The sequence below is a fragment of the Oncorhynchus gorbuscha genome, linkage group LG16 (assembly GCF_021184085.1).
Source record: "Oncorhynchus gorbuscha isolate QuinsamMale2020 ecotype Even-year linkage group LG16, OgorEven_v1.0, whole genome shotgun sequence".
Taxonomy (NCBI): domain Eukaryota; kingdom Metazoa; phylum Chordata; class Actinopteri; order Salmoniformes; family Salmonidae; genus Oncorhynchus; species Oncorhynchus gorbuscha.
The window spans coordinates 13,593,648-13,618,546 of record NC_060188.1 but is presented as its reverse complement, the minus strand read 5'-3'; the positions used below and the strand labels follow the sequence as shown (position 1 = coordinate 13,618,546).

The following is a 24,899-nucleotide window of genomic DNA, read 5'->3' as shown; positions in this document are numbered from 1 at the left end:
GTGCCGCACCATTTAACCTTTTTCTGGCCCAGAAATAATGCTGTTGACATCTTACAGTGGTCACTATGTCACTTACATTTTTGTTGCCACAACACCTGTGAGTCATTACCTGCCTGACACGTGTGCACCATACCCTATACTATACCATACACTAAGCCATCTGAATAAAGGCTTATGAAAGGATCATCAGAAAAGGAGTGTCATGGTTTTTTGTTGTAGGCTTTCAGTTTTACTGTTCGGTCTCATAACATGTGTTAACATGTTTGTAAATGTGACTTGGGCCCTACATTTGTCCTGACCACACCTCACCAGGAAATGCATTGGCTCTGCTACATAACTAATTTATGGCCTGGTAAGGTGACATGGTCAGAAAAACACAGGGCCCTAGTCAGGAGCATTATAAATACTGAAGCCAGGATGGAACTTCAAAATACATTCTCACTGGGATTTTATGGGTGTTCATTTGGGTCTCGTGAGGACATCAATACATGTGTTGAGGATGGTGTGTGTGTTTGTGTGTTTGTGTGTTTGTGTGTTTGTTTATGACAGGGAGAGAGGGGAAAATGAAGACTTTAAGAGAGAGGCAGGGGGCTGACATTAGGGGGTGGGGGTATGAAGAGGACTTTAAGAGAGAGGCAGGGGGCTGACATTGGGGGGTGGGGGTATGAAGAGGACTTTAAGAGAGAGGCAGGGGGCTGACTTTAGGGTGTGGGGGTATGAAGAGGACTTTAAGAGAGAGGCAGGGGGCTGACATTAGGGGGTGGGGGTATGAAGAGGACTTTAAGAGAGAGGCAGGGGGCTTACATTAGGGGGTGGGGGTATGAAGAGGACTTTAAGAGAGAGGCAGGGGGCTGACATTAGGGGGTGGGGGTATGAAGAGGACTTTAAGAGAGAGGCAGGGGGCTGACATTAGGGGGTGGGGGTATGAAGAGGACTTTAAGAGAGAGGCAGGGGGCTGACATTAGGGGGTGGGGGTATGAAGAGGACTTTAAGAGAGAGGCAGGGGGCTGACATTAGGGGTGGGGGTATGAAGAAGACTTTAAGAGAGTGGCAGGGGGCTGACATTAGGGGGTGGGGGTATGAAGAGGACTTTAAGAGAGAAGCAGGGGGCTGACATTAAGGGTGGGGGTATGAAGAGGACTTTAAGAGAGAGGCAGGGGGCTGACATTAGGGGGTGGGTGTATGAAGAGGACTTTAAGAGAGAGGCAGGGGGCTGACATTAGGGGGTGGGGGTATGAAGAGGACACCATGCTGAGGTTGTAGAGAGAAGGCAGTGGATTGAATTTCGACCTGACAGCATTCTCCAGAGAAATAGTAGGCATGAGAGAGAGCAAAGGGGAGAGACTGAGGCTGTGACCTACAAACAAGCTTAACTATCTTCACTTCACCCAGGGTGGGGTATCAGCAGACAGATTAACACTACCCCTGAAGGAGCCATGGTGCAGACAGACAGACAGCCAGACAGACAGACAGCCAGACAGATACCCTGTGGCGGAGGTACAGTAGTGGAGGCACCGTGATTCTCTTGAGTAATTAGTCTCTTTCAACAGTAGCTGACTGACAGAGGGGTGAGTGGAACAGTGCAGGCTGCTTCTTGTAAATAACACAACAATAATATGGTTACTTCACAGCAGCATGCTTGGGCATGGCATGTAACTAGGATGTTTATGAGTAGGACTCTGTTATTCTAATAATGGCTGTGTTGACTGTAAAGACTAATGTTCTGATTAAAGAAATAGTCATTCTGACCGAACATAAAGGTTAACGGTTCTGATTGAAATAACACCTGTCTAGTTCATGCTTTTATTTGTTATTCTTTACTGTAGATGTAAAATGTGTCTTGCATTCTACCGGTCAAGACTTTCCGAACATCGACTCATTCAAGGGTTTTTCTTTATTTGAACTATTTTCTACACTGTAGAATAATAGTGAAGATATCAAAATGATGAAATAACACATATGGAATCATGTAGTAACCAAAAAAGTGTTAAACAAATCAAAATATATTTTGTATTTGAGATTCTTCAAATAGCCACCCTTTGCCTTTATGACAGCTTTGCAAACTATTGGCATTCTCTCACCAGTTTCGCAAGGTGGTCACCTGGAATGCATTTAAATTAACAGGTGTGCCTTCTTAAAAGTTCATTTGTGGAATTTCTTTCCTTCTTAATGTGTTTGAGCCAATCAGTTGTGTTGTGACAAGGTAGGCAGGGTATACAGAAGATAGCCCTATTTGGTAAGAGACCAAGTCCATATTATGGCAAGATCAGCTCAAATAAGCAAAAGGAAATGACAGTCCATCATTACTTTAAGACATGAAGGCCACTCAGTGTGGATCATTTCAAGAACTTTGAAAGTTTCTTCAAGTGCAGTCGCAAAAACCATCAAACGCTATGATGAAACTGGCTCTCATGAGGACCGACACAGGAATGGAAGACCCAGAGTTACCTCTGCTGCAGAGGATAAGTTCATTAGAGTTACCAGCCTCAGAAATTGCAGCCCAAATAAATGCTTCACAGAGTTCAAGTAACAGACACATCTCAAAATCAACTGTTCAGAGGAGACTGTGTGAATCAAGCCTTCATGGTTGAATTACTGCAAAGAAACCATGACTAAAGGACACCAACAAGAAGAAGAGGGTTGTTTGGGCCAAGAAACACGAGCAATGGGCATTAGACCGGTGGAAATTTGTCCTTTGGTCTGGAGTCCAAATTGGCGATTTTTGGTTCCAACCGCCGTGTCTTTGTGAGACGTTGTGTGTGTGAACGGATGATCTCCGCATGTGTATTTTTTCCACCGTGAAGCATGGAGGAGGAGGTGTTATGGTGTGGGGGTGCTTTGCTGGTGACACTGTCTGTGATTTATTTAGAATTTAAGGCACCCTTAACGAGCATGGCTACCACAGCATTCTGTAGCGATACGCCATCCCATCTGGTTTGGGTTTAGTGGGACTATCATTTGGTTTTTGAACAGGACATTTTTATTTTATTTTTGAAATGTAACCTTCATTTAACCAGGCAAGTCAGTTACAATGACCCAGCACACCTCCAGGCTGTGTAAGGGCTATTTGATCAAGAAGGAGAGTGATGGAGGGCTGCATCAGATGACTCCACAATCCCCCGACCTCAATCAAATTGAGATGGTTTTGGATGAGTCAGACCGCGGAGTGAAGGAAAAGCAGCTAACAAGTGCTCAGCACATGTGGGAACTCCTTCAAGACTGTTGGAAAGGTGTTCCATGTGAAGCTGGTTGAGAGAATGCCAAGAGTGTGCAAAGCTGTTATTCTACAATGTAGAAAATAGTAAAAATAAAGAAAAACCCCTGAATGAGTAGGTGTTCTAAAATTCTTGACCGGTAGTGTTTTTGCGGGTGAATTGGCGTAAATTACTTAACGCTTTCATTTCCATTAAATAATTATGAGTATTAAAATTGCCAATAATGTGAGTTGTTTCTCCTCCCACTTCTTTTTCTGCCTTTACCTGATATGTCTCTTCTTCTGCAGTACCTGATATGTTTCTTGATAACTTCAGCAGCGTTGTGCATTTCTCTCTAGAGTAAGGGGACAAACTGTCCTCACAAAGAACTAAATAGAAGCTGAATGACAGACCAAGGAATGGAGAACCATGACAAGGGTGGAGGTGAAGGAGGAGGAGAAGGAGACAAGAAACATCTCCCAGAGGAGGTGAGCGAGAGCGACAAGGAGACCAAGGACCAGCGCAACAAGGCGGAGAAGGGAGAGAAGGAGACAGAGAACAACGGCAGTGAAAAGGAGAGGGTTGAGGGGAAAAGGGAAAGCTGTCGTCGCTCAGGCTCCCTGTGGAGGGGGGGCTGGGCCCTGACGGAGCGGCTAGCCATCAACGTGTCGGGGATGCGCTACGAGACACAGCTCCGCACTCTGGCCCAGTTCCCCGACTCCCTCCTGGGGGACCCTAACCGCAGAATTCGCTACTTTGACCCTCTGCGCAATGAGCTGTTCCTGGACCGGAACCGGAACTGCTTTGACGCCATCCTCTACTTCTACCAGTCTGGCGGGCGGCTGCGGCGGCCTGCCAACGTGCCCCTGGATGTGTTCTTGGATGAGCTGCGCTTCTATGAGCTTGGTGAGGAGATCATGGAACGCTTCAAGGAGGATGAGGGCTTCCCCAAGGAGGAGGTGCCTGCGCTGCCTGAGAACGAGATGCAGAGGAAGGTTTGGATGCTTTTTGAGCACCCAGAATCCTCCTCGGGCGCACGCATCATCGCCATCATCAGCGTCATGGTCATTGTGGTGTCCATCGCCATCTTCTGCTTGGAGACGCTGCCTGACTTCAGGAACGAGAAGGAGCTGCGAGAGGTGAGAGGGGGCTATCGTGGGGCCAGGGGCCTGAGGGCCAAACAGAAATGACACACAGGAAAGAGAGAATGAGAGAAAAACAGAGAATAGTACAAAAGGAAACAAACAAATGGACCAGGAGAAAGGAGAGGCTGCGGGAGATGTACATAAAGCACAGATAGAGGAAGGAGAGGAATGAAGAGAGGAATGAAGAGAGGGATGAAGAGAGGGATGAAGAGAGGATGAAAGAGTAAGGAATGCATCTCGACAGGGTGCTAAGAGAACAGAGGTTAGCACATTGGGAGACTGATGATGGGGTGATCGTCAATAGTCAGTGAAGGATGACAATTAGTAAAGGATGACAGTTAGTGAAGGATGACAGTTAGTGGTTGACAGTTGGTGAAAGTCAATGACAGATGTCACCCTGTGGAACATAAATACTACATATGTGACGACACAGGCCCCTTACAGGGTTAAACACAACATGCGACACACACACACACACACACACACACACACACACACACACACACACACACACACACACACACACACACACACACACACACACACACACACACACACACACACACACACACACACACACACACACACACACACACACACACACACACACACAGATATTTCTGAGATGATTTTAGTCATGTCATTAAAATTGAGGGAAAGGAATGGGAAGAGTGGGGGTGAGGAGAGGGGGAACTAGTGTGGTAGGAAAACAAGATAAATAGGTTGGAGGAGAGAGAGAATCACAGTTATGGAACTAGAGAAAGAGGGAGGTTGCAGGTAAGAGCGGGAGAGAAAAAGGGGTGGGACAGAGAGAGATGAGGGGCAGGAAGGGAGGGGTAAATATGGACTGCACAAAGAACATTATGCTTTATTGATGGTATCTCCAGATCACTGTCCATCTGTGTCTCACATTGACTGGTGCTCCAGGATCACTGCAAAGACGACTCCGTATGGGAATAGATGCATATGGGAATGCATATGCATAGAAACATATAAACCAAGAGAGAGAGAGAAAGAGGGAGAGAAAGAGGGAGAGAGGGAGAGAGGGTAAGTGAAAGTGGAGTGCAAAAGAGGAGAGTGGAGAGGAGCGTGTCTCACGTTACTCCTTAGAGATCTAAAGGAGCTATATATAGCGTAAGGACAACCCTAAGAGCACATCAACATGTAAACGTTGGTTCCCATTAATAAACACACTGACTCATACCCACTGAAAGAGGCATGGAAAGAGTAGTACAGAACACCTATTTGATGACTCGCGCAAAATGAAATGTACTTCACCTGCCAAGTGGCTTACCGACAAGGTTGGCTTAGCTGCCTTTGGATTTTGAGGGATCATGCAAAAGCACAGAACACAAGGTATATGGTGGGTCTTACCGAAGCGCATATGCACACACCCGACCTCTCACACTCACTCACATGATCAGAACATCTGACAGAAGACACACAGCGCTCTGTACAGACTCAAAATGGCAGCATAGGTGGCAGCAACTGAAAATAAATCCTTGTCTTTTACAAGACGACCACCTCCTGTTGCAACGGAAGCTCTAGACATACAGTATTGAAAGACGTGATGTATGGTTCTCTAGACATACAGTATTGAAAGACATGCTGTATGGTTCTCTAGACATACAGTATTGAAAGACGTGCTGTATGGTTCTCTAGACATACAGTATTGAAAGACGTGCTGTATGGTTCTCTAGACATACAGTATTGAAAGAGGTGCTGTATGGTTCTGTGACCATTTGGAATGAGCAGCTAGTTGTTATTCCTTTCTTATTGGGTGACAAAGAGTGAGAATGTCTGTCGGGGAAGTGTGATCATGGCTTTTCAACCTCATAAAGGTGAGGAGAAATGGAACTAAAGTGGGTGACAAATGTGAGGGCAAATGTCACTGTCATTTCAGTTAAAACCATTCCAGGCCTCTACATAGAGACTAACATATGCAGTATATGCCCAAACAAACAACTGCTGTATATGCACCTCACACAGGCAAACTCATGCAGGTACACGGACAGGCACTAACACACATCAGTATCATAGACTTTTGCTTCACTACAATTTTATCATAGGCAATAACAATTCTGAGCCATTTGCCTCCAATCTGTCTTATGGCTGGACATACCATAAAATCTAAATTTGACTGTCTCACTTGGAACCCCAAGACTGCTTCTTAGAAAACATTGTCAGGATGAAATGAAGTGTCAGATTCGTCAGTCAGTCCAGACGCTGTGCTGTAACATTAGCCGTTGTCACATGCAGTCATGCTCGATAATGTATTTCTTCTGTTTAAATATAGAGACAAAACACATTTGCATCAAGGTCTGCGGAAAGAAAGAGAGAGAGAGTGTGATTACACAAGTGAAGTGATGTTAATCGGTCTTAATCAGACCGTGATGACAGATGCATTTTCTACATGTGCTGTGGAAAGTCTTTGCCACCTTTAAAATAATCACTTCTTCTCCCTCTCTCCTCCTTCTCATGTTTACTGTAGTCATCATGGTTCTCCCCGACCTCTGTCTAACCTTCCCTCATTACTATTTCTTATCAATTCATTTATGTCCTTCATTACCTTTGTAATAAACACGAGGGGAGACAGAGAGCTGGTTTCAAGTGCAGGGCGCAAGCAGGTGTTTATTGCAAAGGACCACAGGAGGAGGCAGGTAGCTGGGTCCAGGGGCAGGCAGAAGGTCATACACAGGGGGTCCAACAGGGCAACAGTACAGGCAGGGAAAAGGCTAGTAACGCCGTCCAGGAGATCAGGCAGTAGGTTGATAACAGGAAATCCGATAGGCTAAAGTACAGGCAGGGAATAGGCAAAAGGTGTTGTTAGTGAGGCAGGCAAAAACTATAATACACGGGAGGGGTACATCACAGGAACACCAGCGCTCTGAAAGACGTGTGTCACAAAACAAACAAAACCTCACAGTGACGGGGTGCAAAGAACTGAACTAAATAGTGTGTGATAATGACATACAGGTGTGTGAACAGGTGATTAGAATCCAGGTGATTGGGATCTGGAGAGTGAGCTGCGTTCAGGGGATCTACGTGTTGGAGGGTGTGAGTTGGAAGGAGACGTTACAACCCTGTTTGTTATCTCTTGTCTAAACCACGGTCATCCCCCCCTTCACTGTTTTATCTCCCCTCAATCTCTCCTGCTTCATTTCTAACACCACTCACTTTCCCTCTCTCCTTCTCTCCCTCCAGAAATTCACCTACCAGCCCCATCCTACCCTCCCCAACATCACCATCCTGGTGCCTCCCACTGGCAGTGCTTTCCATGACCCCTTCTTCCAGGTGGAGACCATATGTATCTTCTGGTTCTCCTTTGAGCTCATCATGCGCTTAGCCAGCTCCCCCAGTAAGCTCCACTTCTTCAAGGACGTGATGAACACTATCGACTTCCTCGCCATCATTCCCTTCTTCGTCACTCTGGGCACAGAGCTGGCCAGGGACAAAACCTCCAACAAGGACCCGGGCATGTCTTTGGCCATCATCAGGGTCATTAGGCTGGTCAGGGTGTTCAGGATCTTCAAGCTGTCGCGTCACTCCAAGGGCCTGCAGATCCTGGGCCAGACTCTGAAGGCCAGCCTGAGAGAGCTGGCCCTGCTCATCTTCTTCCTCTTCATCGGAGTCATCCTCTTCTCCAGCGCTGTCTACTTCGCCGAGGCGGACAGCCCCGACACAGTGTTCACCAGCATCCCCGAGGCCTTCTGGTGGGCCGTGGTCTCCATGACGACAGTGGGCTACGGGGACATGTACCCTACGACTCTGGGGGGCAAGCTGGTGGGCTCCATGTGTGCCATCGCTGGTGTGCTCACCATCTCCCTGCCAGTCCCCGTCATTGTGTCCAACTTCAGCTACTTCTATCACCGAGAGACGGAGTGTCTCGAGAAAATCAGTGAGTACACCCACATCAGCACCTCTCTCTGGGAGGGTGAGGATGAGGAGGGAGACAAGGGGGAGGGAGATTACACTCCCCCTGTATGTGGGTGACTGCAAGGGAATCTGTAACCCCCTCAATGGGACACTGCTGTCAGGACTGTGTGCGGGACAGGACGGGTGGGAGAACAAAGGAAACGTGTACCTCAGGGAACCCCTGGTCACTCAGGTGTGAGACAGGATAGATGGATAGACAGAGGATCTGCTGAATACAACCCTGGTACTCTGCCTCTAAGTTAAATAGAGAGAAAGATAAAGGAGGATGGCAAAGTAAAGGAGACGAGATACAAAAATACAATTTTACTCAAGGACTTACTTGCACGCTTGCACCGTCAATGGCTTACACCGTTTACTACAAACAGAACTGATGAGACCATGACAGATATTGTGACAGCTTGCGTTTAGCTAATGTCACTGAGAATTGAGTATGATGCCATCATATTGACAATAAAAACAGCTGAAACAGAATGTATATTTATTTATGATATCTTTACCAGATTGTAATAACAGTTTATACAGTACATACAACTCTAGCAATTGTAAATGTTGGTGTTTTTAAGACATGAGTGAATTGCAGTGCCATTTGATTTGTTATTGTGTGCTAGCTAACTAAATGCACAGGGCCGTTTTGAATGTGTGTAGAGGGTTGACTAAGGGCGTTTTTACCATTTTTGTGAACCCAGTGCAGTTTGGAATTGTTTTTGTGCAGCGTGAACACTCTCAAAGAACTCAGACCCCCTCAGAAGAGCCCCCCTAAGCAAACCGAACTGAGATCATCTCGAGAGCTGGTCTGAGTTCGGTTCTCTTGAATTCCGAGGTTTGATGCCTTTTTTAGGGCAATGTGAACACAAAGCTCCCCGGGTTCACTTGTCATTATTTCCGCACGACACACTAGGCTCCTGCAGCATTGTTTCCCTTGTCGTAACCACTCACATTGGTGCCACAAAAGAGAGAAGTGGATGTGCAGGTTCATGGAAAAATATGTGCTTTTTTATATTGATTAGCGATTGTCACAGAAATGTTTAGTTTTTAGTTCAGATTATTTGTTTGCCATATGTGATCTATAGGCTAAGAGAGGTTCATAAACTGTTTATTTGATTGTGGGGTTTGAATAGTGTGAGAAGACAACAACATATTTGGTGAGAATCACAACATAGGGTCCAAAATCAATTCTAGCTCTTAAAAGGGCAGTAGCCTACATTGGGTGTACAATATTCAATTACAGTATTATTTAATCTGCAGTTATTCTTCTGCTATTTATCCTGTAACCAATAATATTTACATGTTAATAGTGTCTTCTGATTAAAATGATTATTTATCCCCTTTTTTCACTAAATGCAGTCTATTAGCTTTCAAAATGTAAGCAGGTGTATATAGCTGTCTGATAACACGTTTTGATGGAATGTCTTGTCCTGCACTGCACTTTGTAAAACCCTGGAGTGCATTGAGTGAATTTTGGAAAAAGATCTTGGTTCCTTTCTAAACATGGCAATGCAAAGGGGACTCGGACCACAGGATAGGTGAAGTGAACCGACAAAAGAGTTGAGTCCTCATTCAAAGATCAGTTCTTTTAAAGAGGACAATGTGTAAAAACAGTCTGAATGTCCTGATGGGACTGGGCACCGTCTCTGAAAGCTATGGCAGAAATGCTCTGCAGTGATATTGTGGTGACGTGGAACACAAAGAGATCAGCCTGGGGGCTGTGGTGCAAACAGAGAGCAGCCCTAAGTGTTGGCCCTGGGACAGTGGAGAGTTTTCAGTGTGTAATGGAGACAGCTAGGCTGGGCGGGAGGGAAATCTGATCCTGGACCTGTCAGGCTTCCAGCTGACCCTTCCTCCCAATGGCTGTGCAGGGCTAACACTAGTAGATACCACTGGCCTAAATCCACACTCACCCCACTGGGTAGAAGTACTTTACTGGTCATCCAAAGACACATCCCTGCCCCTGTCCATGTTACCATGGTGCCTCAATTACCTTGTGAACTTAGAATGTGTCTTAACAAAATGCTTTGCACAGTGTTCAGTGTTTATACTGTGCTTTATAAATATGTTCTTATGATCAGAGATTGTGAGCTGCACAGATTGTATAAGAGAGTGGGTTGTGTGTGTATGTGTATATGTGTGTGTATGGTTACCAGTATGTGTTCTATGACTGCGTGTGTGTGTGTACCAGTATGTGATTGAGTGTGTGCTTACGTGTGTGTGTGCGTGTGCGTGTGCGTGTGTGTGTGTGTGTGTGCGTGTGTGTGTATGGTTACCAGTATGTGTTCTATGACTGCGTGTGTGTGTGTACCAGTATGTGATTGAGTGTGTGCTTACGTGTGTGTGTGCGTGTGCGTGTGCGTGTGTGTGTGTGTTGTGCGTGTGTGTGTGTGTGTGTGTGTGTGTGTGTGTGTGTGTGTGTGTGTGTGTGTGTGTGTGTGTGTGTGTGTGTGTGTGTGTGTACCAGTATGTGTTCTATGACTGTGTGTGTGTGTGTGTGTACCAGTATGTGATTGAGTGTGTGCTTACGTGTGTGTGTGCGTGTGCGTGTGCGTGTGTGTGTGCATGTGTGTGTGTGTATCCACGTGTGTGTGGTTACCAGTATGTTCTGTGTGTTTGTGTGTGTGTTTGTGTGTGTGTGTGTGTGTGTATGCACGTGTGTGTGGTTACCAGTATGTGCTCTATGACTGTAAACCCTGTTTATATTTGTTGTATTTAATAAAGATGGTATTTGATCAGTTATCTAAATGAGTCCCTGTTTTGTTAACAGAGGGGAGATGAGTCAGCAGATGTCCACTTCACCACAAAACAATTATCTAAACAACAACAACCAAAATGTCTAGTCTTTCAAAATGTTGACATAATATGTTAAATGTATGATATTATTGGTAGGTTTAGACACCATCTGTTTAATTTGGTGAGAGAGCAGATTGGATCATTTGAGTTCCCACTTCACACGCACCCCAAAGGAATGAGTTGATTTCCCTCCTTGCAACTATCTCTTTAGTCTCTAGAGGTCAAAGCATTCAGTGCAAATCCTCCTAGTCATCCCAGCTCAGGGACATCATACTGAGGACTCTGTGGTTGCTTATTCTGAGCCATGAAGCCAGAAGAAACATGTACTGTGTATTTTGCAGATTGAAAAAACTATGTAAACAAAAACGAATTATACAAACAACATCAATTTTATGCGACAACCATACAATAAATTCCCATAAGTAACAGTGATTCATGTCTGTAATGCATTTCTTTCTGCAACATTCTTCACCCTCCGCCCTGAAAAAGCCTAGTTGGCAGAAATGGTGAATTGTGCAGGTGGGATTAAATAAACATGCGACAAGTGTGACACTAATGTCATGGCATCAATAACCATCCTCTACATAGAAATAACATCCACCAGTTCCATACCCTACTCTGCCAGGGAGGACTGAGGAAACTCAGTGACTGTTGCTAAAAGAGAGAAATGCTTCTAAATAAAACTGGAGAAAAGCCAGACTGAAGTTGAAATGAGTTGATGGGTTATCAGCAACACTGACGGTTTGAGCAGATGAGTCTCTTCATACCCTCACTGCTTGATGACTGTCCCAGTGATTACATACCCTGACCCCCCTCCGGGTTGGCTGGCATTCCGATGTCGTGTTGTGGGTTAGATGTTTCTAGTGTAATATATGGACAACTCATTTTGTGGTTTTGAGTGATTTATGCTTGTTTTTGGTTGCTATTCATTGAATTGACAAAAAAATACAAGTGGCAATCTTGTTGTGTAAGAAATTCCTGTATGTGAGCCGAAAAGACTCAGTTCACTACATATAAATAGAGTAATGAATCATAGTCTGTCTGTTTTGTTGAATACCTTCACCCAGAGAGTCGAGGCATGTCTGTCCCTGTTCACTGGGTTCACTAGGTGGTGGTGGCCTGTTGTGGCCTGAAGCTTTCCCTTATTATCTACCTGTTTCTCTCATCCACTCCTCCTCTCTCCGTGACGTGCAGGGTCCCAGCACTAACGTCAGTCCTGTTTGCAATTACCCACAGTGCCCTGCGCTGTCTGGAAGAATGAGTTGGATTGACGTCTTTCTGGCCATCTGCCGTTCTTCAATTCCTCTCCTCTCCATCCCTCGCTCTCTCCCTCCCTCCATCCCTCGCTCTCTCCCTCCCTCCATCCCTCGCTCTCTCCCTCCCTCCATCCCTCGCTCTCTCCCTCCCTCCATCCCTCGCTCTCTCCCTCCCTCCATCCCTCGCTCTCTCTCCCTCCCTCCATCCCTCGCTCTCTCCCTCCCTCCATCCCTCGCTCTCTCCCTCCCTCCCTCCCTCCATCCCTCGCTCTCTCCCTCCCTCCCTCCATCCCTCGCTCTCTCCCTCCCTCCCTCCATCCCTCGCTCTCTCCCTCCCTCCATCCCTCGCTCTCTCCCTCCCTCCCTCCATCCCTCGCTCTCTCCCTCCCTCCATCCCTCGCTCTCTCCCTCCCTCCATCCCTCGCTCTCTCCCTCCCTCCCTCCATCCCTCGCTCTCTCCCTCCCTCCATCGCTCACTCTCTCCCTCCCTCCCCAACTCGTCTTTGAGAGGATTAAATGTGTTGATATCTCTGTGTGTCTTTGCCTCATCAATGTGTAAATGTGAAGCTGTGTGCGTGTGTGTGTGTGTGTGTGTGTGTGTGTGTGTGTGTGTGTGTGTGTGTGTGTGTGTGTGCGTGCGTGCGTGCGTGCGTGCGTGAGTGAGTGAGTGTGTGTGTGTGTGTGTGTGTGTGTGTGTGTGTGTGTGTGTGTGTGTGTGTGTGTGTGTGTGTGTGTGTGTGTGTGTGTGTGTGTGTGTGTGTGTGTGTGTGTGTGTGTGTGTGTTCGAGGTTTGGTGTGCCAGTTGCAACTTGAACGTCCAGTAATATCCTTGTCCACTGGATTTCATCACTGTCTTTAGTCACAAAATATTGATGTGTGTCCCCTTTGTTGTAGTACTAATCTGTACACAGTTTTTACACAAGGTACAGAAATAACCAAATCTTTGTCAGTGTAATTTAAATAAATCTCTAAGTTTTTATTACATACAATATACACAAAACCTGGATCTGCAAACCTGCATTAAGACTGAAGGATTTGGGTAGGCAGTAATGACCTTCAATGAAAGGCATTTCAGAGGGACAGAGGAAAACAAATCAATATGACAGAACCAATGAGAATATCTCTTAATTAACCAATAAATAATTACAAGAGTACAAGAGTTATAAGTACAAGAGTAATGAAACAACAAGTAAATGAATACGTGAATCACAATGAAAACAGACTGCTGTGCAACACAGACTGAAGACTGTTGTGCTGGAAAAAATGTATAAAATTACTAACAACCATCATTTCAGACAACAGACGATGACAAAAAATGACTAACCATACGTACTGAGAAATACAAATATTAACAACAATAACCATATTATGATTGTCATTTCAGGACAAGTTGAGGTACAAGTTGAGGTAAAGTCAAGTGAAGTGTTGAGTTTGTAGAGGACAAGGAGAGGAAGATAAGAGAGAGAGAGAGGAGGTAGAATAGTGTAAAAATAGTTTGACTACAGTGTGTTTGTTACCTTTAATAACATATAGTTGCTACACGCAAGTTTATCTCACATTTGAACTTACATATAAGTAGAATTAATATTTATTTGTTGAATCATTCGATACAGTACAGCTGGAGATGGACGACGTTCTACAGATGACCTTTTGGAAGTTGAGAAGAGAACATTTCTGATTGTACGTTGACTGACACTGAACACCAAGATCTCAGTACTGCGTCTCTCTCAGCCATGCTAGAGGGTAGAGGATAAGGTTGAGGAACTGGCTAGCTGAAATGATTAGAACAAGACAATGATTATCAGAGAATAGAGCTGGGCTGACAGAAGACACAACACTAAGTTAAAGCTCCCTTCTGCAGCACACTGAAGCGTAAAAGTTAGGGCATGGGCTCTTTTTTGAAAGATTATTAAAGGGTGTTGCCATAGCAACATAAATATCGTCATCGCTCAAAGCAAGCTTTTTGATTCCTGATCATGTCAAACAGGACTCAAATCACACAAGAACACTCAAATCAGACAACTACTAAATAGTAACCATTTGTAGAGCACTGCATCCACCAACCCAGACCCCTATCAAAAACACCACAGTGGTACTAGGTGGTAGAGTGCAGTAAATTGGGGGAAGTGTCGTGAAACTGTGGTATAACAGAAGTGTGTTCATAGAGGCGTCCCAATCAGGGCAGGTCGCAGGGCAGGATGGTGTTCCTGCGGTCGTAAGCAGTGTCGTCACTCTCTTCTCCTTCACTCCCTTCATCCAGCACCCTATCCCTCTCCTCCTCTTCCTCTGTCTCGCTCTGATATCGGTCGCTGTCTCGCCCCCGCAGTCTCTCCCTCTCTCTTCCTCTATCTCTCTCTCTATCTCTATCTCTGTCTCTTTCCCTGTCTCTTTCCCTGTCTCTTTCCCTGTCTCTTTCCCTTCTGTCTCTATCCCCTCTGTCTCTATCCCCTCTGTCTCTATCCCCTCTGTCTCTCTCTCTGTGGGAGCGAGGGAGTGTGGGGATCTGGGAAGACAAAGAGGAATAAAGTCAGAGACAGGCCATCAAAGGACCATCCAACTCAAACGTACACACAAATATTCCATTGATATCAATACATGATTAACAAGAAGTTAGGATTGAGCCCTAGGACTAGTGGTAGCTGTAACCCTGCCTACCTGGTTGTCGTGGCTTGGCAGGGCGCAGTAGCCAGGCTCTGTTCTGCGGAGGATGCGTGGGGAATGGGTACGGAAGGCAGAGGGCCGTGGGGAGTGAGAGTGGGAACAGTTGGAGCGCGGGGAGGGAGAGCGGACAGAATGGGGGGGATGGAGAGCGGACGGAGCGGGGAGAGTTGGTGATGGAGTAGATCTGTGACAGGTTGGAGTGGCCGTGGTGGTTGAGTTTGGGTGGGCGGGGGGAGCGTGGGGGTAACTCGGGAGGTCTCTTGGGGTCCACCAGGTCTATCTCGGTGAGGACAGGGGGCGGGGGGATGAACTCCTCATCCTCAGGGGAGAGGAGCTCGGCGTCAATCTCAGCTAGCTCTGCCCTGGACAGGTGGTCCACAATCCCAGCACCAAATGAGTCGCCCACCACGTTGATTGAGGTACGCATTCTGTCACTGGCCGAACAGACAGACAATGCTGGAGTCAGCCATGACTGATCACTGTGTTACAGGTACACTACAAGACAGGAGCTCTCATGGATGAGTAGATGCAAACAATAGCAATGGCATCTACAGCTAAGTACCACTCTACACTTTACAGTTGACAATATGCGTTGCATTTTGACAGAGTTTGACGTACCCTACTTTTCTTTCATAGAGATAATGAGCAACATTGAATCATTGTAGTCTAATGACATCATGCTGTTGAAAACAAAGACCAGAGTATCTGAAGTGTAACATCACAGTGATTGTGTGTATGTGACTCACAGCAGCCAGTCGACAGCAATGAGCAGGCTGATGTCCTGGGTGGGCAGGCCCACAGCTGTAAGGATCAACAGCATGGTGACCAGGCCTGCGCTGGGAATACTGGCCGCTCCCACACTGGCCAGGGTGGCTGTCATACTGAGAGGAGAGGAGGGGAAGGAGTGAGGGAGAGGAAAGAGAAGAGGGAATTGACGTTACACACACATTTCTCATTCCAAGACATTGTCACCACAGAATGCATTAGCATGTGACTCATAAAAGTCATCAGCAAGCACAACTGATACATACAATAAACCTACAGTTAGATGACTATTTCAAGGTACAAAAACCCATAGAGGAAGTGACACAGCTTTCTCTTACATACATACAGAGCATGACAACCTTAAAAACATCACTGCACTTGAGTACTATACCTAAACGCATATATTACACCCAGGTAACACACCTCAACACAAAAGTATCCTAAGAAACCCCCTGGGCCAGGGTTGTTAGTGGTAAAGAAGAGGCCTACCTGACGGTAACGATCTGTCCTGCGTCCAGGTTGATGTCATTCATCTGAGCGATGAAGATGGCTGCCACCGCCTCGTACAGGGCTGTACCGTCCATGTTGATGGTGGCTCCGATGGGCAGCACGAAACGCGTCACGCGCTTATCGATCTTCAGATTCTCCTCCAGACAGCGAAATGTGACAGGTAACGTTCCCGCACTGAGAGAAGGAGAGAGTGGGTAAGAAAGGGATGTAGACAGGTAACGTTCCTGTACTGAGAGAAGGAGAGAGAAGGTAAGAAAGGGATGTAGACAGGTAACGTTCCTGCACTGAGAGAAGGAGAGAGAGGGTAAGAAAGGGATGTAGACAGGTAACGTTCCCACACTGAGAGAAGGAGAGAGAGGGTAAGAAAGGGATGTAGACAGGTAACGTTCCTCACTGAGAGAAGGGATGGGTAAGAAAGGGATGTAGACAGGTAACGTTCCCTCACTGAGAGAAGGAGAGAGAGGGTAAGAAAGGGATGTAGACAGGTAACGTTCCTGCACTGAGAGAAGGAGAGAGAGGGTAAGAAAGGGATGTAGACAGGTAACGTTCCTCACTGAGAGAAGGAGAGAGAGGTAAGAAAGGGATGTAGACAGGTAACGTTCCTGTACTGAGAGAAGGAGAGAGAGGGTAAGAAAGGGATGTAGACAGGTAACGTTCCTGTACTGAGAGAAGGAGAGAGAGGGTAAGAAAGGGATGTAGACAGGTAACGTTCCTGCACTGAGAGAAGGAGAGAGAGGGTAGAAAGGGATGTAGACAGGTAACGTTCCTGTACTGAGAAGAAAGGGATGTAGACAGGTAACGTTCCCTGCACTGAGAGAAGGAGAGAGAGGGTAAGAAAGGGATGTAGACAGGTAACGTTCCCACTGAGAGAAGGAGAGAGAGGGTAAGAAAGGGATGTAGACAGGTAACGTTCCCTCACTGAGAGAAGGAGAGAGAGGGTAAGAAAGGGATGTAGACAGGTAACGTTCCTCACTGAGAGAAGGAGAGAGAGGGTAAGAAAGGGATGTAGACAGGTAACGTTCCCTCACTGAGAGAAGGAGAGAGAGGGTAAGAAAGGGATGTAGACAGGTAACGTTCCCACACTGAGAGAAGGAGAGAGAGGGTAAGAAAGGGATGTAGACAGGTAACGTTCCCTCACTGAGAGAAGGAGAGAGAGGGTAAGAAAGGGATGTAGACAGGTAACGTTCCTGCACTGAGAGAAGGAGAGAGAGGGTAAGAAAGGGATGTAGACAGGTAACGTTCCCTGTACTGAGAGAAGGAGAGAGAGGGTAAGAAAGGGATGTAGACAGGTAACGTTCCTGTACTGAGAGAAGGAGAGAGAGGGTAAGAAAGGGATGTAGACAGGTAACGTTCCTGCACTGAGAGAAGGAGAGAGGGGTAAGAAAGGGATGTAGACAGGTAACGTTCCCTGCACTGAGAGAAGGAGAGAGAGGGTAAGAAAGGGATGTAGACAGGTAACGTTCCTGTTCACTGAGAGAAGGAGAGAGAGGGTAAGAAAGGGATGTAGACAGGTAACGTTCCTGTACTGAGAGAAGGAGAGAGAGGGTAAGAAAGGGATGTAGACAGGTAACGTTCCTGTACTGAGAGAAGGAGAGAGAGGGTAAGAAAGGGATGTAGACAGGTAACGTTCCTGTACTGAGAGAAGGAGAGAGAGGGTAAGAAAGGGATGTAGACAGGTAACGTTCCTGCACTGAGAGAAGGAGAGAGAGGGTAAGAAAGGGATGTAGACAGGTAACGTTCCTGTACTGAGAGAAGGAGAGAGAGGGTAAGAAAGGGATGTAGACCTTCACTGAGAGAAGGAGAGAGAGGGTAAGAAAGGGATGTAGACAGGTAACGTTCCTGCACTGAGAGAAGGAGAGAGAGGGTAAGAAAGGGATGTAGACAGGTAACGTTCCTGCACTGAGAGAAGGAGAGAGAGGGTAAGAACGGGATGTAGACAGGTAACGTTCCTGTACTGAGAGAAGGAGAGAGAGGGTAAGAAAGGGATGTAGACAGGTAACGTTCCTGTACTGAGAGAAGGAGAGAGAGGGTAAGAAAGGGATGTAGACAGGTAACGTTCCTGCACTGAGAGAAGGAGAGAGAGGGTAAGAAAGGGATGTAGACAGGTAACGTTCCTGCACTGAGAGAAGGAGAGAGAGGGTAAGAAAGGGATGTAGACAGGTAACGTTCCTGCACTGAGAGAAGGAGAGAGAGGGTAAGAAAGGGATGTAGACAGGTAACGTTCCTGTACTGAGAGAAGGAGAGAGAGGGTAAGAAAGGGATGTAGACAGGTAACGTTCCCTCACTGAGAGAAGGAGAGAGAGGGTAAGAAAGGGATGTAGACAGGTAACGTTCCTGTACTGAGAGAAGGAGAGAGAGAGTAAGAAAGGGATGTAGACAGGTAACGTTCCTGCACTGAGAGAAGGAGAGAGAAGGTAAGAAAGGGATGTAGACAGGTAACGTTCCCACACTGAGAGAAGGAGAGAGAGGGTAAGAAAGGGTTGTAGACAGGTAACGTTCCTGCACTGAGAGAAGGAGAGAGAGGGTAAGAAAGGGATGTAGACAGGTAACGTTCCTGTACTGAGAGAAGGAGAGAGAGGGTAAGAAAGGGATGTAGACAGGTAACGTTCCTGCACTGAGAGAAGGAGAGAGAGGGTAAGAAAGGGATGTAGACAGCTAACGTTCCTGCACTGAGAGAAGGAGAGAGAGGGTAAGAAAGGGATGTAGACAGGTCGAGAGAGATAACGGGAAGAAAATACAAATGGGAGAGAGAGGGTATAAAGATGTTATAGAGAGAGAGAAGTATTGAGGAAGAAAATAATGACAGAAATTGTGAGGGAGAGTGAGGGAGAGGAAGGGTGAGAGTACAAAGTGAGAGTTAAAAAAGAGGGGAGGGGGACAGAGAGGGTGAGAGAAGGGTGAAATCTAACAGTATTATCATAACAGCAAGTGTATTTTACAATCCAACATGTGAATTGCAGGAATTTGATTTGAGCCTAAACTAAGCCCAGGTCATAATATAATTAAAGAAAGTTGATAGGATTACTCTTATTCTGTAAAGCCTCCCTAATGCTTCAAAATGACAGTTGGTTTGAGCAGCACAACAGATTCAGAAGCAGCGGAAACATGGCCAGTTTGGCCCCTTATCCAGAGCCCCAGACATTTACAACGCAGGGACTGTCTGTCTGTCTGTCTGTCTGTCTGTCTGTCTGTCTGTCTGTCTGTCTGTCTGTCTGTCTGTCTGTCTGTCTGTCTGTCTGTCTGTCTGTCTGTCTGTCTGTCTGTCTGTCTGTCTGTCTGTCTGTCTGTCTGTCTGTCTGTCTGTCTGTCTGTCTGTCTGTCTGTCTGTCTGTCTGTCTGTCTGTCTGTCTGTCTACATAACACCCATCCATCACATTTACTATGGTACCTGATGCCATACAGTACCATGCAGTGCTATTAAGGAAAATACACACCAGCACAAATGATCTAAACATAGTATATACACCCCCACCCCCACACACACACACAACCCCCCCTAGAGTGTTCCTCCCCTACCTGCTGGCGGTGCCCAGAGCAGTGATCCAGGCCTGGAAGATCCCGGAGTAGAAGGTGAAGGGGCTCTTCCTTGTGACGGAGAAGAAGATGAGTGGCAGGATAATGCCCCCGTGGATCATTAGGCCCACTATGACTGTCACCATGTACATGCCTAGCTGTCTTGCCACCACCTCCAGGTCCCCGATGGCTGCTATCTTCCCTGAGATCAGAGAGGCGATACCAACTGGAGAGTACCTGGAGACACAACATTGCTATTGAGGAGGCTTCTTCCAGAATTTTCCAGGTGTAGGAAAATATATGGGGAGAGGAAGCCAATTGAGACACACTCCACCGATGGCATCAATACTGAAGAGGCAGTGAGACTAGGTGATAAGGAACCACAGCTGGGTAGGTCATAGGTCATAGTAACACAAGCTTAGCATCTGAGGTGTAAGGGATGTACTGTGTGTTGATCTGTGAGGAAGATGTAATTTAGCCAGAGTTGTTTGGTAGAGTAGTTAGTATACTGTGTGTTACCAGTGTGTTCATCAATGAGCTTGATGCCTTGATAAGCTCCTTTCCTGAGGACGGCTCACCTCTCACAGTTCTGGGCGACTTTAACCTCCCCACGTCTACCTTTGACTCTTTCCTCTCTGCCTCCTTCTTTCCACTCCTCTCCTCTTTTGACCTCACCCTCTCACCTTCCCCCCCTACTCACAAGGCAGGCAATACGCTCGACCTCATCTTTACTAGATGCTGTTCTTCCACTAACCTCATTGCAACTCCCCTCCAAGTCTCCGACCACTGCCTTGTATCCTTTTCCCTCTCGCTCTCATCCAACACCTCCCACACTGCCCCTACTCGGATGGTATCGCGCCGTCCCAACCTTCGCTCTCTCTCCCCCCGCTACTCTCTCCTCTTCCATCCTATCATCTCTTCCCTCCGCTCAAACCTTCTCCCACCTATCTCCTGATTCTGCCTCCTCAACCCTCCTCTCCTCCTCTCTGCATCCCTTGACTCTCTATGTCCCCTATCCTCCAGGCCGGCTCGGTCCTCCCTCCCGCTCCGTGGCTCGATGACTCATTGCGAGCTCACAGAACAGGGCTCCGGGCAGCCGAGCGGAAATGGAGGAAAACTCGCCTCCCTGCGGACCTGGCATCCTTTCACTCCCTCCTCTCTACATTTTCCTCCTCTGTCTCTGCTGCTAAAGCCACTTTCTACCACGCTAAATTCCAAGCATCTGCCTCTAACCCTAGGAAGCTCTTTGCCACCTTCTCCTCCCTCCTGAATCCTCCGCCCCCCCTCCTCCCTCTCTGCAGATGACTTCGTCAACCATTTTGAAAAGAAGGTCGACGACATCCGATCCTCGTTTGCTAAGTCAAACGACACCGCTGGTTCTGCTCACACTGCCCTACCCTGTGCTCTGACCTCTTTCTCCCCTCTCTCTCCAGATGAAATCTCGCGTCTTGTGACGGCCGGCCGCCCAACAACCTGCCCGCTTGACCCTATCCCCTCCTCTCTTCTCCAGACCATTTCCGGAGACCTTCTCCCTTACCTCACCTCGCTCATCAACTCATCCCTGACCGCTGGCTACGTCCCTTCCGTCTTCAAGAGACCGAGAGTTGCACCCCTTCTGAAAAAACCTACACTCGATCCCTCCGATGTCAACAATTACAGACCAGTATCCCTTCTTTCTTTTCTCTCCAAAACTCTTGAACGTGCCGTCCTTGGCCAGCTCTCCCGCTATCTCTCTCTGAATGACCTTCTTGATCCAAATCAGTCAGGTTTCAAGACTAGTCATTCAACTGAAACTGCTCTCCTCTGTATCACGGAGGCGCTCCGCACTGCTAAAGCTAACTCTCTCTCCTCTGCTCTCATCCTTCTAGACCTATCGGCTGCCTTCGATACTGTGAACCATCAGATCCTCCTCTCCACCCTCTCCGAGTTGGGCATCTCCGGCGCGGCCCACGCTTGGATTGCGTCCTACCTGACAGGTCGCTCCTACCAGGTGGCGTGGCGAGAATCTGTCTCCTCACCACGCGCTCTCACCACTGGTGTCCCCAGGGCTCTGTTCTTGGCCCTCTCCTATTCTCGCTATACACCAAGTCACTTGGCTCTGTCATAACCTCACATGGTCTCTCTTATCATTGCTATGCAGACGACACACAATTAATCTTCTCCTTTCCCCCTTCTGATGACCAGGTGGCGAATCGCATCTCTGCATGTCTGGCAGACATATCAGTGTGGATGACGGATCACCACCTCAAGCTGAACCTCGGCAAGACGGAGCTGCTCTTCCTCCCGGGGAAGGACTGCCCGTTCCATGATCTCGCCATCACGGTTGACAACTCCATTGTGTCCTCCTCCCAGAGCGCCAAGAATCTTGGCGTGATCCTGGACAACACCCTGTCGTTCTCAACCAACATCAAGGCGGTGGCCCGTTCCTGTAGGTTCATGCTCTACAACATCCGCAGAGTACGACCCTGCCTCACACAGGAAGTGGCGCAGGTCCTAATCCAGGCACTTGTCATCTCCCGTCTGGATTACTGCAACTCGCTGTTGGCTGGGCTCCCTGCCTGTGCCATTAAACCCCTTCAACTCATCCAGAACGCCGCAGCCCGTCTGGTGTTCAACCTTCCCAAGTTCTCTCACGTCACCCCGCTCCTCCGTTCTCTCCACTGGCTTCCAGTTGAAGCTCGCATCCGCTACAAGACCATGGTGCTTGCCTACGGAGCTGTGAGGGGAACGGCACCTCAGTACCTCCAGGCTCTGATCAGGCCCTACACCCAAACAAGGGCACTGCGTTCATCCACCTCTGGCCTGCTCGCCTCCCTACCACTGAGGAAGTACAGCTCCCGCTCAGCCCAGTCAAAACTGTTCGCTGCCCTGGCCCCCCAATGGTGGAACAAACTCCCTCACGACGCCAGGACAGCGGAGTCAATCACCACCTTCCGGAGACACCTGAAACCCCACCTCTTTAAGGAATACCTAGGATAGGATAAGTAATCCCTCTCACCCCACCCCCCCTAAGTTTTAGATGCACTATTGTTAAGTGACTGTCCCACTGGATGTCATAAGGTGAATGCACCAATTTGTAAGTCGCTCTGGATAAGAGCGTCTGCTAAATGACTTAAATGTAAAAATGTAAATGTTTAGTGTACTGTGTGTTGATCTGTGAGGAAGATGGTATTTAGCCAGAGTTGTTTGGTAGAGTAGTTAGTATACTGTGTATTATCAGTGTGTTTAGTGTACTATATGTTGATCTGTGAGGAAGATGGCATTTAGCCAGAGTTGTTTGCTAGAGTAGTTAGTATACTGTGTATTACCAGTGTGTTTAGTGTACTATGTGTTGATCTGTGAGGAAGATGGCATTTAGCCAGAGTTGTTTGCTAGAGTAGTTAGTATACTGTGTATTACCAGTGTGTTTAGTGTACTATGTGTTGATCTGTGAGGAAGATGGCATTTAGCCAGAGTTGTTTGCTAGAGTAGTTAGTATACTGTGTATTACCAGTGTGTTTAGTGTACTATGTGTTTATCTGTGAGGAAGATGGCATTTAGCCAGAGTTGTTTGGTAGAGCAGTTAGTATACTGTGTATTACCAGTGTGTTTAGTGTACTATGTGTTGATCTGTGAGGAAGATGGCATTTAGCCAGAGTTGTTTGGTAGAGTAAGTAGTATACTATGTGTGACCAGTGTGTTTAGTGTACTGTGTGTGACCAGTGTGTTTAGTGTACTGTGTGTTTAGTGTACTGTGTGTTTAGTGTACTGTGTGTTTAGTGTACTATGTGTGACCAGTGCGTTTAGTGTACTGTGTGTTTAGTGTACTATATGTGACCAGTGTGTTTAGTGTACTGTGTGTTTAGTGTACTGTGTGTTTAGTGTACTATGTGTGACCAGTGTGTTTAGTGTACTGTGTGTTTAGTGTACTATGTTTGACCAGTGTGTTTAGTGTACTGTGTGTTTAGTGTACTATGTGTGACCAGTGTGTTTAGTGTACTGTGTGTTTAGTGTACTATGTGTGACCAGTGTGTTTAGTGTACTATGTGTGACCAGTGTGTTTAGTGTACTGTGTGTTTAGTGTACTATGTGTGACCAGTGTGTTTAGTGTACTATGTGTGACCAGTGTCTTTAGTGTACTATGTGTGACCAGTGTGTTTAGTGTACTACGTGTGACCAGTGTGTTTAGTGTACTATGTGTGACCAGTGTGTTTAGTGTACTACGTGTGGCCAGTGTGTTTAGTGTACTATGTGTGGCCAGTGTGTTTAGTGTACTATGTGTGACCAGTGTGTTTAGTGTACTGTGTGTTTAGTGTACTATGTGCGACCAGTGTGTTTAGTGTACTATGTGTGACCAGTGTGTTTAGTGTACTATGTGTGACCAGTGGGTTTAGTGTACTATGTGTGACCAGTGGGTTTAGTGTACTATGTGTGACCAGTGTGTTTAGAGTACTATGTGTTTCCAGTGTGTTAAGTGTACTATGTGTGACCAGTGTGTTTAGTGTACTATGTGTGACCAGTGTGTTTAGTGTACTATGTGTGACCAGTGTGTTTAGTGTACTGTGTGTTTAGTGTACTATGTGTGACCAGTGTGTTTAGTGTACTATGTGTGACCAGTGTGTTTAGTGTACTATGTGTGACCATTGTGTTTAGTGTACTATGTGTGACCAGTGTGTTTAGTGTACTATGTGTGACCAGTGTGATTAGTGTACTATGTGTGACCAGTGTGTTTAGTGTACTATGTGTGACCAGTGTGTTTAGTGTACTATTTGTGACCAGTGTGTTTAGCGTACTATGTGTGACCAGTGTGTTTAGTGTACTATGTGTGACCAGTGTGTTTAGTGTACTGTGTGGTTAGTGTACTATGTGTGACCAGTGTGTTTAGTGTACTATGTGTGACCAGTGTGTTTAGTGTACTATGTGTGACCAGTGTGTTTAGTGTACTATGTGTGACCAGTGTGTTTAGTGTACTATGTGTGACCAGTGTGTTTAGTGTACTGTGTGTTTAGTGTACTGTGTGTGACCAGTGTGTTTAGTGTACTATGTGTGACCAGTGTGTTTAGTGTACTGTGTGTTTAGTGTACTGTGTGTGACCAGTGTGTTTACTGTACTATGTGTGACCAGTGTGTTTAGTGTACTATGTGTGACCAGTGTGTTTA

The 24,899-nt window shown here is 46.8% G+C and overlaps 2 pseudogenes; one reads left to right on the top strand and one right to left on the bottom strand.

Annotated features, from left to right (window-relative positions):
- The first annotated feature begins 1,344 nt into the window (after positions 1 to 1,344).
- Positions 1,345 to 8,571, top strand: LOC123998724 (annotated as a pseudogene).
- A 4,693-nt stretch (positions 8,572 to 13,264) lies between these two features.
- The window catches only part of LOC124000892, a 33,677-nt pseudogene continuing 22,042 nt past the window's right edge, over positions 13,265 to 24,899 (bottom strand).